Below are 14120 nucleotides of genomic sequence, written 5' to 3' on the forward strand. Positions count from 1 at the left end.
GTCCCCCCACTAGCAGAATAGAATAGACATTATGATTGATGTATGTACATTCCATGTATGTATTATATGTCAAAATACATTCTGCTGTCATGTATGACTAAAAAAAATAAAATTGTATGGTAAAAAATAAATAAATAAATAAATAAAAATTCTAAAAAAAAGCAGGCAAGTTACTTGAAAGGCCACTTTAAATTAAAAAATCTAAGTATTCAATAATCATAAAAACGCAAAAGTTTTAGAAATTAGATGATGTGAAATAATATCACATCATATACACAAATTAAATAGTATTGATGAACATGTTGAATAAATACATTCTCATAAACAGAAATAACTAACTAACTAACTAACTAAATAAATAAATAAAAGTCCCCCCACTCAAGAAAGGTTTTGACTTGTTAAGTATGCATGGCTTAACTTTATGAAATTAATTAGTAGTCCTTTATGTACAGCACAAGGCATTATGGGAAGACTAAGCAGCAGGAAAAACCAGCCTGCAATTACCTAAGTCACTTAATCAGGTAATATGATTTCTTCAATAGACTATATTTTCAGAGCAGTTTCAGGTTCACAACAAAATCAAGCACAAGGTAGAAGATAGACAATTTAGGATTGGAGATGAGGGTGGGTGGTAGAGCAATTGACTAGCATGCAGGAGTCTTTGAGTTCAATACCCAACACTTGGGGGGGATTATTTAATTTCAATTTTTATTTATTTATTTTTATGGTACTAAGGATTGAACCCAGGACTTCACACATGCTAGGCAAGCATTTTACCACAGAGCTATTTCCCCAGCCCAGATAATTTAATTTTGAAACAATCTGCTATATAGCCTAGATTATGATTTTATTTGTCAAGCCAGATTTTTATTACAGGAATAGCATTAAAATTCTATTGGAAATATTCTTTTCCACTCACCTAAATTAAGACTTTAGATTTAAAATATCTGGATATATATAAAAAGCTCAGACAACAAAGAAGATGTTTAAAACCCTCCTTCCAGGCCCTATATGATGAATTTTGCCATACTTAGGTGGTCCAGTAGAACTATAAGTTACAAAAGTGGATCTAGAAATGAAGGCCATAAAACTAAGTTTGCCAGGGGCACACTGCCACTAATTTTCTAATTAGCAAGGACATATAACATCCTCCCCCCACTCCCACGATGATTTGCACTTGATGATTGCTTTCTTCTTATCATCCGAGTCAAGAACATTAATTTATTATATATCTACTTTTGATAATACTGTACCTTGAATGAAGTGATAGAATGAATAGAAAAATCAACCAGATGCTACAGAGGAGAGAGAAAACATATCCAAAATAGCCAAATCAAGTGCAGCATAGCATGTTGTAGAGACCATCAAAGTAATTCCAGTGAAGTATTTTGGGAGAATGATTGCTACCTGTTGTAATTGAGGATTCGTAATGGAGGTACTATTTGAAGCAGTCTGTAAGTAGAATTAACTTTCCTATGTAGGGATGAGACAGGAAGGAAGGGTATTTCAAGAAAAGAAGTAGCACAAACAAAGATTTAGAGAAGAGAAAAAATAAAAGATGTTTGAGAAATTGTAAAAACCTGCATTATTGGAAGGAAAAGCTTGGTTCAGGAAGAGTGGGTCATTTGCCCAGAAAAATCCATGTTATATTACAGCAGGTCTTGAACACCAGCTGAAGGGCACTAAAAGGTAAGTATTACTTATTTTGTGCAGGGCACCATATTAGATTCACATAATTGCATATTTGATTTTCAAAAAATAGTGGTAAGTGGCATTATAATCATTTTATATTCTTTGCTCAGAATCACAGAGAGTAAATGACAGAATCAGACTAAAATTGGCTCATTTATCAAGATGAGCTGTGCACTGCACACCAACACAATGCTCCTATTAGAACGCATTCTGCAGGCCAGGGGAATGATGACCCCAGATTTTATCAGTCCTACCTTGAAATGTCTGAACCTGATCCATTTCTAATCTCCTCTCACACAATCTACAGCAATAGCTTCCTCTTGGACTGCAGCCTTCCCATTGTTCCTTCTTTTCCCCACCTCTTCCCCACTGCCAGAATCATCGTATGGCAAGATTCCCTTCTCTAATTTTCAAGATGGTAGTACTGCACCCAGGGTAAATTGTAAATTGGCACCCAAGACCTTTCATACCCAGGCCCAACCTGTTTTTCCATCCTCACATGGCAGGACTCCTGATTCCACCTTTACTCCAAGGCACATCCCCCTTTTGAAAGTATCTTCCTTTCCACACAAGACATAGAAGACAGAAAGGGATGGCGGATACTTTATGCTATGAACCTTGGCTCTTAATGTTTCCTCTGCTCAAAGTCTTGTCTTTGCTTATTGTTGGTCCTTCCCAATTGTCACCTCAGTAGAGCCTTTTCTATCCCTCCCCAGTAAGAATTCTTTGCTCCCTTTTGTGTGTTCCCTGTCTGGATTGATAGCTGTTTACCTGCTGACCTTCCTGACCTCTTTCCTCTACTTTTTCATTGTCATGTTAGATATTAGCTGTCAAAGTTTTTACTTACTGGGCTTTACTTTATATTTATTGAGTACTGGGGATTGAACCCAGGGGTATAGTATGGCCTCTATGAAGTTCAGGAGAATCATTATAAAATTAAAAACAAAACTTGTACAGCTTCCTCTCCACTTAATGAAACAATAACAACGAGTTCTCTATTGTGTCAAGCTCTTTTGGTAGGTTTCCCACAGCTTTATTGTGCATCATGTTGATAGTAGTTTGGAAATCAGGATCACGTCCTCACTTCCCAGTTGTTTGAAGATTAGACACCAAGAAACACCGAGGCAAGTTTAGAAGCAAGTTTTATTTAAGAAAGTGACAGAACACAGACAGCAGACTTCTCTGCAGAGAAGTTTGAGCCCAGAGTTGGGTGCGCAGGGGAGTGGATATGTCTTGCCTATTAACAAATCTTAGATTTTCCCTCCCTGTCTCCTCTCCATAAGTGCCCAAGGGCAGGAAAAGAGCAGTTTAGGGGGTAATTATTAGCATACCTTGTGTTGTGAGAAAATAATCCCCAGAGGTGTTAGCAATTGGTTGAGCTGTGAAAGTGCTGGATGGAGGTGTAAGGGACCCATTTCCTTTTCTTTGATAATCAAACCTGGTCATTCACTATCTACCTGTCCTTTGCCCCAATCTCCTCCCTTTCTCAGATTACCATGCAGCACCTGGGGAGATGTTGGGATCTGGAATGGGGAGTGGTCCGGCATAACCCATGTTGTACTCTGCCTTTTTTCTCTACTGTTGAATCTCATTCACTTGTGACTCAGGCTGGCCTCATCTGAGGAACTTCATCTTACCAGTCACCTCCAGAACTGTTGGATGCCCAATCTTACCTGAATTCAGTAGGTAGGTGACCTTATCTCCAGCTCAATGATGATTGTCCACACTCAATATTTACTCCAAACTCTTGCCCACAGGGTCATGACATCTCTACACACAAAATGCAATGAACTGGGCTGGGGGTATTCAGTGGTAGAACATGTTCCTAGCATGTGATAGTTGTGGGGGGACTGAGTTCTTTTGTCAGTACTGGGGGGTGGGGGAGTAAGTAATTAATAGCTATCAAGTGCCTAAGACAAGTCTTCCTGGAAGGAAACACTTCATACTCTGAAAGGATAGTATCAATTTCCCTTTCCTTAAGACTAAAAGACAGCTTAGACTTTCTAGGATTAGCTGGTTATTGCCAATACTGAATCTCTGTTTTTTTCCTGATATTGCTTCTCCATTGGAGATTGTCTCTTGAGACTCCTGTTTCTGGGTTTGCATTTCAGAAATCTGAAGTTCTCTTTTTCCTTTTCTCCCACCCTTAGATTCCCCAATTACTCATTATCCATTTTCTTCTTTTTACACTTGAAAGGGATGAATATACATTACAGTTCCTCAGCAAAACCCAACTGTCCTCATCATCTAAGTTGCTGTGAAACTACAAAGAACACAACTTTGGGTTCACACTTCACAATTTAAAAAAATACAAGCCTTACTTAAAATGGAAATCCATCTCAACAGGAAATCTTAAATTGAAGATCTTTCAAGAGTCCCCAGTAGCAGATCACAACCCAGGTAGATTGCTTTACCAAGAACTAGTGTATGACCCCAAGAAGAGGTCAGCTTCCACCCTAGACAGAAGACCAAGATCCCCTATGAGTCCTATGTTGAGTCCCCTCCATAGCCTCCCTTTGTATCATTCTTACTGACCTTATATTTTTCTATCACTGTATTAAAATTTCCTTATGCCATGTCTTCTCTTTCCCTTTTTGCCTTCCCTGTAATTTCCTTCTTCCCTATTCCTCATTTACCTACACTGAACATCTCCAAAACTTTTGTGGAATTAATTACTTCATCTAAAAATCTTTCTTAAAATTGTTGCTTTTAATCACCCTTCCTTTCTTGACTCAATCTTCTGTCCCTAAATTCCTCTTTCCATCCTTAAATTCCCACAGTTATTACTTTAACTGTTTTGACCCCCATGGAGTTAGGCAATTTTTCATATATTTTATATCAATTAAATAAGTATCCAAATCAAATTTGGATCACTTTTAGGAAAAGTCATGTTTGTTTTCATTTCAATTTCACAAACAGAAATTTTCTATGTCCTGATTTCTTAATATATATCATTTACTCTGTCAATTCTGATTGAACTTGTAATTCTTTATTTTTACCCATGGAAAATGCAATTTTTTAAAAAATGTGAAATAACTCTAACACGGGGTACTGTCATCTGGGAGGACCAAAGTTTCACATATGGGAAAGTCCCAATCAAGATATTCCTCTTACAGCTATATCCCTTTTTTTTCTATCTTGCATGATAGAAAAGATAGCTCTCTGAAAAAGGGTTGCCCCCATTTCACTTGGTTATCCCCCCAAAACATGAATCTCATTCCAAGTAGAGAAGCCCAATAGTATCCCCTTGCACATTGAACAGATTCATGTTACCGGTTCCATCTTGTTAGCCATTACCACACATGTAGCTCTCAGACTATTTCAATTCCTCTCTCCTCTTTAGTGCTCATCATTGGTCTTGACAATGCACTAATAACTGTGTCTCCTGAAGATGCAGAAGCTGACATCAAAATGCTATTGTATTCTTTTTTCACTACTAGATGTGAACCTTGAAAAGGAAGCTGATAAGAGTGGTAGAAGATCTCCAGGTCTTACTGGCATAGAGAAGATTTTGAACAGTTTTAGAAGGCAGTTGAACTACAAATGTAGTGAAACTCTGCACTGGTTCTCAGGTAAAACATTGGCATACGAAACTCACATTTGAATTGTTTAAGACAAATAGTTGATGTAAAAATGGTGTGTCTGGCTAGCCAATAGATAGAGGGGAATTAAGAATTGTCTTTTTGAAGTAGGGAAAATTTTGTCCTAGGCCCTTGTCTATTATGATAATGCTATTAGAGTTATTTAAGAAGAACTAATTGTTGACAATGAACATTATTATTTAAAGGAGTCCTTAAATGCTGCAGTCTGGCTGGGCACAGAATCACGAGCCACTCAAGCAGGAACAAAACTTTATTTTTGAAAATGCCGCCAATACCCCGTACACGTACACGTCCGGGCAGAAGCCGGTCCACCCACGCGGTGGTGTTCTACCGGAACCCCAGAACAACTTCCTGCCCCAGAATTCCCTCCTACTGTACTTCCCCAACCAATGGGAACTCTCCAGGAGTCCCGGAACATGAGTCCCGTAGCAGGCTGAGGTGAACAGCAGGAGTCCAATATCCATATGAATGTAAATCTTAATATAATCATATCATCTCAATGGCTAGCTGGCGACACCTTACAACCAAAAGTGCCATACATCATATTACTTGGCTGTGGCTCTTAGCATCTGCCCCCTTCTGTTTAATTAAGCAACAGGCAATGTGGCTAGGGACCGTGCCTGTTAGGTATGTCCAATTCAACATATGGTTCTTACCCGTCATCGGAAAACTGACCTCTAGGCGTCAGCCTCCTGTCTTATGTTGATACCACTGCAATTGAATCATACCCGTCACTGACTACCGGTCCAGTATATAGCCATACCTGTGGATAGGCCTATGCACCAGTGGGGGGGTGAGGTTCTTTGCCTCACCTCTGTTGGCCCCCAAATTTGGCCTTGGTGCCGGTGGGGGGATGAGGTTTTTTGCCTCACCTCAGTTGGCCCCCAAAATTAGACCATCACTAGTAGAAGGGAGGAGGATACAGAAATGCCATGACATCAAGTCAATAGACGGCTCTTTAGGAAAAATTGCATCACTGGTGACACATCAGCAAAGATACGCCAGCACTACCATAGTTCGCTGTATCAACAAATAGAGCACAATGCATACAAGTGATACATAGTCCAGGCAAGTTTTGTAAGCAGTTCAAAGCAGAGGAATCTATCAATATGTCCATTTCCTCCCAAAATAAATCGACTCAGTGATTGAGCATTACTTGTTGAGTTATTATTCATTGATGCATCAGTTTATACAGTTTGTTGTGATAATTATGAAGAAGTTGTAGTTTGGTTTCATCTTTGTCTTCACCGGCACTGGAATGAAAATAGGGATTTTGACAATGATGTTAAGAAAAAAAAATGTAACATTTCAACAGGTATTAAGAAAACAATTTTTAGAACAATTTACATTATCTTGAACAGAATTATTAAATATAATGAAAAGGAAAGGTGAAAGTAAACAAACAGATCTGTTAACCTGCTTATTTGTACACATATTAAAACAATCTTCAACAGCTGTTTACCCAAATTAAATTAAACCATTAAAATCACATGAATAATAAAAAAAATTTGGATCCATATATTTATGAGCGCTCCTCATATATGATATATGGACATATGCACATACAGACATACAACACAAAACAGAAATGTGCACACGTAACATACAACATATAAGACAATAGTAAATGCCTTGTAGATTTACCTAGGTGAAATCTCCATTGCAATGTTTAAAAACTCCATAGTCAAAAAATAAAACTGATCAGAAAAACATTGATCTAGGTCTGTATGAGCACAAAAATAAAATGGAACTTTATGATGTGGGAAAAAGCAATAATAAAATAGATATTGAAAAAAGCATCCTGGTTAATCGCTGTCGCAGATGTAAGAATAGCCAAGCTGGAGCTCTGGATATCAGCTGTTATGGATTTGAGTCAAATCATCTTCCTTTTGGCCTGTAGAAATTGTTTTGGTTAACCTCTCTGGAATCCAAATCGGCTGCTGTTCTTCCTGTGGAAAAACACAGACAGAGCCCCAACTCCAGACTATCACTGGGTCAGGACCTTTCCATTGTCCTGTTAGAATATCCTTCCAAAGTACCTTAGGCTTATGTACATTTTTTGGATACAAATGTCTTTCTGCAGCACTAAGCCCTGATGAATCCAAATTTTAAAAGTTTAGAGTAAAAAGGGTTAATTTACGTTTATCTTTGGGGGATATATACCCCTTTCCAATTCCCTCCTTTTGTTTTAATAAGTACATTTTAATAGTTTGATGAGCTCTCTTTCAACTATGCCTTGTCCTTGTGGATTGTATGGAATTCCTGTTATGTGAGTAATGCCAAATGATGAGCAAAATTGTTTAAAAGAGGTAGAAGTATAACCAGGACCATTATCCATTTTTAACTGTTTTGGAACGCCCACAGTGGCAAAATTTTGTAAGCAATGAGCTATAACATCTTTAGTTTTTTCTCCGGCATGAAGGGAGCCCATCAAAAATCTGGAAGAAGTATCAACTGTAACATGCAAATATTTCAATTTTCCAAATTCTGGCAAGTGTGTGACGTCCATCTGCCAAATATGGTTAGGTATCAGTCCTCTAGGATTGACTCCAAGATTAACTTGTGGTAAAAATGTCACACAATTTTGACATTGTTTCATTATATGTCTGGCTTGTTCTTTAGTTATTTTAAAACGCTTTTGTAAAGTATTAGCATTGACATGGAACCTTTTATGAAAATTTATAGCTTCTTCTATTGTGGAGAAAATATGTATGTCATGTGTAGATTTATCTGCTAGTTCATTGCCCAAACTAAGGGCTCCAGGCAATCCTGTATGTGCCCTGATATGTCCTATAAAGAATGGATCTTTTCTGTCCCAGATTAGACTTTGTATAGCGGAAAACAAAGAGAAAACAGTAGAGGAAGGGGAAATCTTACCAGCATCTTCAAGGGATACTATAGCATTAACTACATACTGACTGTCAGAAAATAAATTAAAATACAGAATCTTTAAACATCATAAAAGTGTGTAATACTGCATTAAGCTCTACCTTTTGAGCTGATTGTTTGGGTACTAAAAATGTAAAAGTTTGATCAGGAGTAACTACTGCTGCTGTACCATTGTTTGACCCATCAGTGAATATATTTGGAGCATTCATGATACGGGTTTTTCTTGTCATTTTTGGAAAAACTACAGGATGCTTAGACCAAAAAGACAACAAAGGATTAGATGGTAAGTGATTATCAAATGAAACACTAGATTTACACATGATTATTGCCCAAGTATTTAACTCATTAGCTAACTCATCAATTTGATCCATAGTATATGGAGTAATAATTTTATTGGGAGAAATCCCAAACACTCCCTTTGCTGCTTTTATTCCTTTGAGTATTAATTGTCCTACAGCCTCAGGATATCTAGTAAGAATAGTGTTAGGAGAATAAGATAAATGTATCCACAATAATGGACCTTCTTGCCAAAATACTCCTGTAGAAATATTTTTTGTTGGTAGTACAATAAATAATAAAGGCAAACTTATATCAATTCTATCCAAATGCATATTTTCCATATATGTCTCAATGATTTTTAATGCTTTTCTTGCTTCAGGTGTTAACATGCGGGGTGAATTTGGATCTGACAGACCTTTTAGAATATCAAATAAAGGTCCTAACTCTCCTGTTGGTATGCCTAGATAAGGCCTTATCCAATTTATGTCTCCCAATAACTTTTGAAAGTCGTTAAGTGATTTGAGTTGATCTACTCGTATTTGAATTTTTGGTGGATGGACCATGGTTGAGGATAGTAGAACTCCTAAATAATTAATTGGAAGATTTAATTGTACTTTATCTATTGCTATCTCTAGATTATAATTTTTTAATAAATTTGTAAGTGTGGCATAACATTCTAGCAATGTGTTTTTATCTTTATGTGCCAATAACACATCATCCATATAGTGAAATATTTGTAGTTCAGGATTTTGATTTCTAAGTGGCTGGATTGCTTTGTTAACATAAATTTGACACATAGTTGGACTATTAGCCATCCCTTGAGGGAGTACTTTCCATTCATATCTCTGATCAGGACCTTCATGATATAGTGCAGAGATAGTAAATGCAAAATGTGGACTATTCTCGGGATGAATTGGAATTGAAAAAAAACCCAATCTTTAATGTCTAAAGCTAAAACATACCAGGTTTTTGGTAAAGCAGACAATTGGGGAATCCCTGATTGAGCAGGCCCTATAATAACCATCTCATTATTAATGGCTCTTAAATCTTGCAATAATCTCCATTTACCAGATTTCTTTTTAATGACAAAAATGGGAGTATTATGGGGAGATACAGAAGGTTGTATATGTCCCTCTGCTAATTGTTGTTTGACCAGGTCATGGGCTACTTGTATCTTTTCTTTAGTCAGGGGCCACTGAGGAACTCACACTGGTCTTTCTGATTTCCAAGTAATTTTGATTGTCTCAGTGGCCCTTTCTGAAAACCCAATCCATGTCTATTTATTTCTTGATCTATTTGAATTGGTGCTGTCATACCTTGTTCTTGTTCTCTTAATCTTTTTTCTTTCCTAAAGCCTTATCTAGCCCTAGTAGTGGGCGCGTTAGGATTGATGTTATTTGTTAATGTCAATCATAATTGATCGAGGACATCTCGTCCCCATAAATTTATAGGAAGATGGTCCAATACATAGGGCTGTATAGTTCCTTCACATCCTTCAGGATCCTTCCAATCTAATACCATTGCACTTCTATGGGGATTAGTTGCCACTCCTAGGCCTCGAAGTGTTTGAGTGGCTTGTTGTAATGGCCAATGTTTTGGCCATTCTTGACGAGATATGATGCTAAGGTCAGCACCTGTGTCCAGTAGCCCATTAAAGTCATGTCCTTGAATATTTAATTTTAGCATGGGGCGAGAATCTAAATTTAAAGACCGCATAGCCCAATCTACACCTGTGGAGCCTAATCCCTTGGAACCTCTTTCTACATTACAACTGGAAAATTTATCATGAAGGCTGGGTATTATTAATAACTGTTCTATTCTATCTCCTGGTGAAATTACTGATATACCTCTTGGAGAACTAGCTATAATTTTTATTTTACCCTCATAATCGGGATCAATTACCCCAGGACTTATCATAAGTCCTTTTAGTGTAGAAGAACTTTGTCCCAATAATAAGCCTACTGTTCCCTGGGGAAGAGGTCCTTTTATTCCTGTGGGAATGATTTGAACTCCCATCTCTATAGAGTTAGTACTGCTCTGGCAGAGGTGCAGATGTCCAACCCTGCGCTCCCTCTAGTTTGTCTGATGAGGGATTTAATGGATAATGCGTCCTGGGCACTACCTTGATGGTGCTGCTGGGTTCCTCCATTGCCCTGTATATTTGTGGTTTGGGGCCCCGGGGCATTGGGCCCTCCAGTCTGTTTTTTGGCAATGGAGCCTGATGCCTTTCTCCACAATATTGTGGGTAAACACTTGGTCCTTGTCCATTTTTTGATAACGGAATACCCTATATGGTGGTTTGAGAATGGCATTCATTAGCCCAATGTCTCCCTCTATGGCATCGTGGGCAAATACCTGGTATTCTATTCCTTTGATACCTAGCTTTGTTAAACCCTCCTCCTATAGGGCAACTCCTTTTAAAATGTCCTGTTTGATTACAATTATAGCATGTTTTTGGCCTGGCATCTAAAGCCTGTTGTACTGCTGCCAAGACTTGCCCTTGTTCATTATTGTCTCTACATAATTTAATATATGTGTTTAAATCTTCATGTCTCCATGGTCTAATGACCTCTCTGCAGCAACGATTTGCTTGGTCATAAGCCAGTTGTTTTATAAATGGCATTGCCTGTTCTGTATCTCCAAATATTCTAGAAGCTGTCTGAATAAGCCTATCTACAAATTCAGCGTAAGGTTCATTAGTTCCTTGTATTACCTTAGATAATTGACCTTGTAAATCTCCATGCCCCTGTAAAGTTTTCCATGCCCTAACTGCATCTACAGCAATTTGTGCATATACGCCAGGATCATATTCAATTTGTTGTCTTTGACCCTCATAAGGTCCCTTTCCTAATAACATATCTAGATTTCTTTGAGGGTAACCGGCTTCTGCACTTCGCCTAGCTGTCTCCATGCAAAATTCCTCATTGGCAACCTTCCATAACAAGTATTGTCCTCCATTTAGCACAGATTGACACATGTTAGCCCAATCTGCTGGTGTCATGTCCAAGTTGGTAATAGATTCGACCATACTTATGGTAAAGGGTGCTTGCGGACCAGAGGTTGTTACAGCCTCCTTTAATTGCTTTACTGTTTTGAAATCTAAAGCACGGTGAATTCGTTGCCCTCCTGCCTGCTCAAGTACAGGGCATGCTAATCTTTGGGGTCCTGCCTCAGGATTCCGTCCATCAACTACGGGAGTTGAGGGCTGCTCAGCTGTATATGGAGCTGTTGGTTGAATTACGCCCTCTGGTGATAGAACGGAGTTAGTAGCAGCCTCCTGTTGTAATTCTCCACCTGATGGCTGTTTTTCCTCTAAGCTTTCTTTCTTCAAATTTTCCTCTGTCTGACTAGCTCGAGAGACCTTCTCTTTTGCTTGACCTAACATGTTTTCTACCGTAGTCTGGACCTCTAACAATTTACTTAACAGTCTTTTGGTTTGTTTTTTACTAGATTCTAATCTACTATAAAGGTAACGCAACCCAATAAGATAGCATAAAACAAAGCCAAAACAGAACGAAACAAAAACGGAACAGAGAATGGTTGTATCAATTTTCTCTTTCTCAGGGCCGAATAACTTCAAACCTTGAGCCAACCATTTTTCCCAGTTTGCCTGAGAAAATTCTAGGGCTAGGGAGCTTGAAACAAAAACAAAATAAATCAAAACAAGAACACATTGTTTTTTGAAATGGTCACCCATTCTGTCGCCTTCCCTCAGGGGCGAGCAATTTTACTCACCTCCAAGCTTCAGGCGTCCCCCGCACGGGCCACCAATTGCTGCAGTCTGGCTGGGCACAGAATCACGAGCCACTCAAACAGGAACAAAACTTTATTTTTGAAAATGCCGCCAATACCCCGTACACGTACACGTCCGGGCAGAAGCTGGTCCACCCACATGGTGGTGTTCTACCGGAACCCCAGAACATCTTCCTGCCCAGAAATTCCCTCCTACTGTACTTCCCCAACCAATGGGAACTCTCCAGGAGTCCCGTAGCAGGCCAAGGTGAACAGCAGGAGTCCAATATCCATAGGAATGCAAATCTTAACATAATCATATCATCTCAATGGCTAGCTGGCATCACCTTACAACTAAAAGTGCCATGCATCATATTACTTGGCTGTGGCTCTTAGCACTTAAACAGATCCAAGAGCAAAAGGTCATTGGGAATCTTTGCTCACACACATCTAAATATCAAGAGAGTGGGAAGGGTTAGGTATAGTTAGTGGCTGGGATCTTTACTATACTCTTGGAAACTGTATTAGATGTGTAGAAGTTTGTTTGTGAAACTTAGAGCCTCTGTATTTCTATTCATTAGGTTCATATATATCCTGAAAACCAGACTCACTTCCAGCACTTACTAGATTCTGCTGTCACAACAGTTTAAAATGGGGCTTGTTTTAACCAACTGTTTTCTGTTGAAGGACAGCTTTCAATCCTTAAGTAGCATATCTACCAGGAATCTTTTTTGTAGCACTTAAACCCCCTGATAAATATATACCTAAAGGACTTAAAATCAGCATATTGTATTAATGCAGCCACATCAATGTTTATAGCAATTCACAATAGCTAAACTATAGAAGCAACCTAGCTGCCCTTCAATAGATGAGTGGATAAATAAACTGTGGTATGTATACATAATGGGATATTACTCAGCACTGAAGGAGAACAAAATTATGGCATTTGCAGGTAAATGGATGGACTTGGAGAATATTATGCTAAGCGAAGTAAGCCAATACCCCAAAACCAAAGGCTGAACGTTCTGATAAGTAGATGCTTATCCATAATGGGGGGGGGGCATGGGAAAAATGGAGAAACTTTGGGCAAAGGAAAGGGAGTGGAAAGAAGGGCCGTATGGGAGCAGGAAAGATGGTGGAATGAGATGGACATTATTACCCTGGGTATATGAATGACTGCATATATGGTGTGATGCTACATCGTGTACAGAGAAATGAAAAGTTGTGCTGCAATTGTGTACAATGAATCAAAATACGTTCTGCTGTCATATATACCTAATTAAAACAAATAATTAAAAAAAGAATAAAAATCATTAAAAGAAAACAAAAAACCTGACAATGCTCTCTCAGTGAACTACTCAATGAATTTCTTCACTTGTAGGTGTCCCTGGCCTGGTGAGTTAAAGACTCAGCTTTGTTTTTTAATTCTTTGAAATTGCAATTGTGATTATTTTGCTTTCTCCTCTCCCCGACTTCTTAAAATTAACATTGTGTTTTATTCTAGGTGTTCACTTTTGATTTTCATTTCGCATGAAACTTCATTAAATTTAATAAGGCTTTGACTACCTGTTTTTGTTTACTCATAGTGCTTATAGTCTTAAGAACAAGAGTATTTTCGAAATGGGATTCTCTTAGGGTATAATGTCTGGCAGTTAAAACTATTTTTAAAAATAAGGAAACATTCTTAAGTATGTTAAGGAGAATTGTAAAAATTTCTTTTTGTAGATTTTTTTTGTTGAAAAATCTCATCCATTTTGCCCATCTTTTTCTTTTCTTTTTTTTAGTGTTTTTATTAGTGAATTAAAATTATACACAAGTGGGGCTATTGTGATATTCATGCACACACATCAACTTAATTCCTAAGTACTTCCCCTTTCCCATTTCCCTGTTCTCCTTGCTCTACTGGTCTTTCTTCTAGTTATTTTT

The sequence above is a fragment of the Spermophilus citellus genome (genome assembly GCF_964194105.1).
Source record: "Spermophilus citellus genome assembly, chromosome: 14".
NCBI lineage: Eukaryota > Metazoa > Chordata > Mammalia > Rodentia > Sciuridae > Spermophilus > Spermophilus citellus.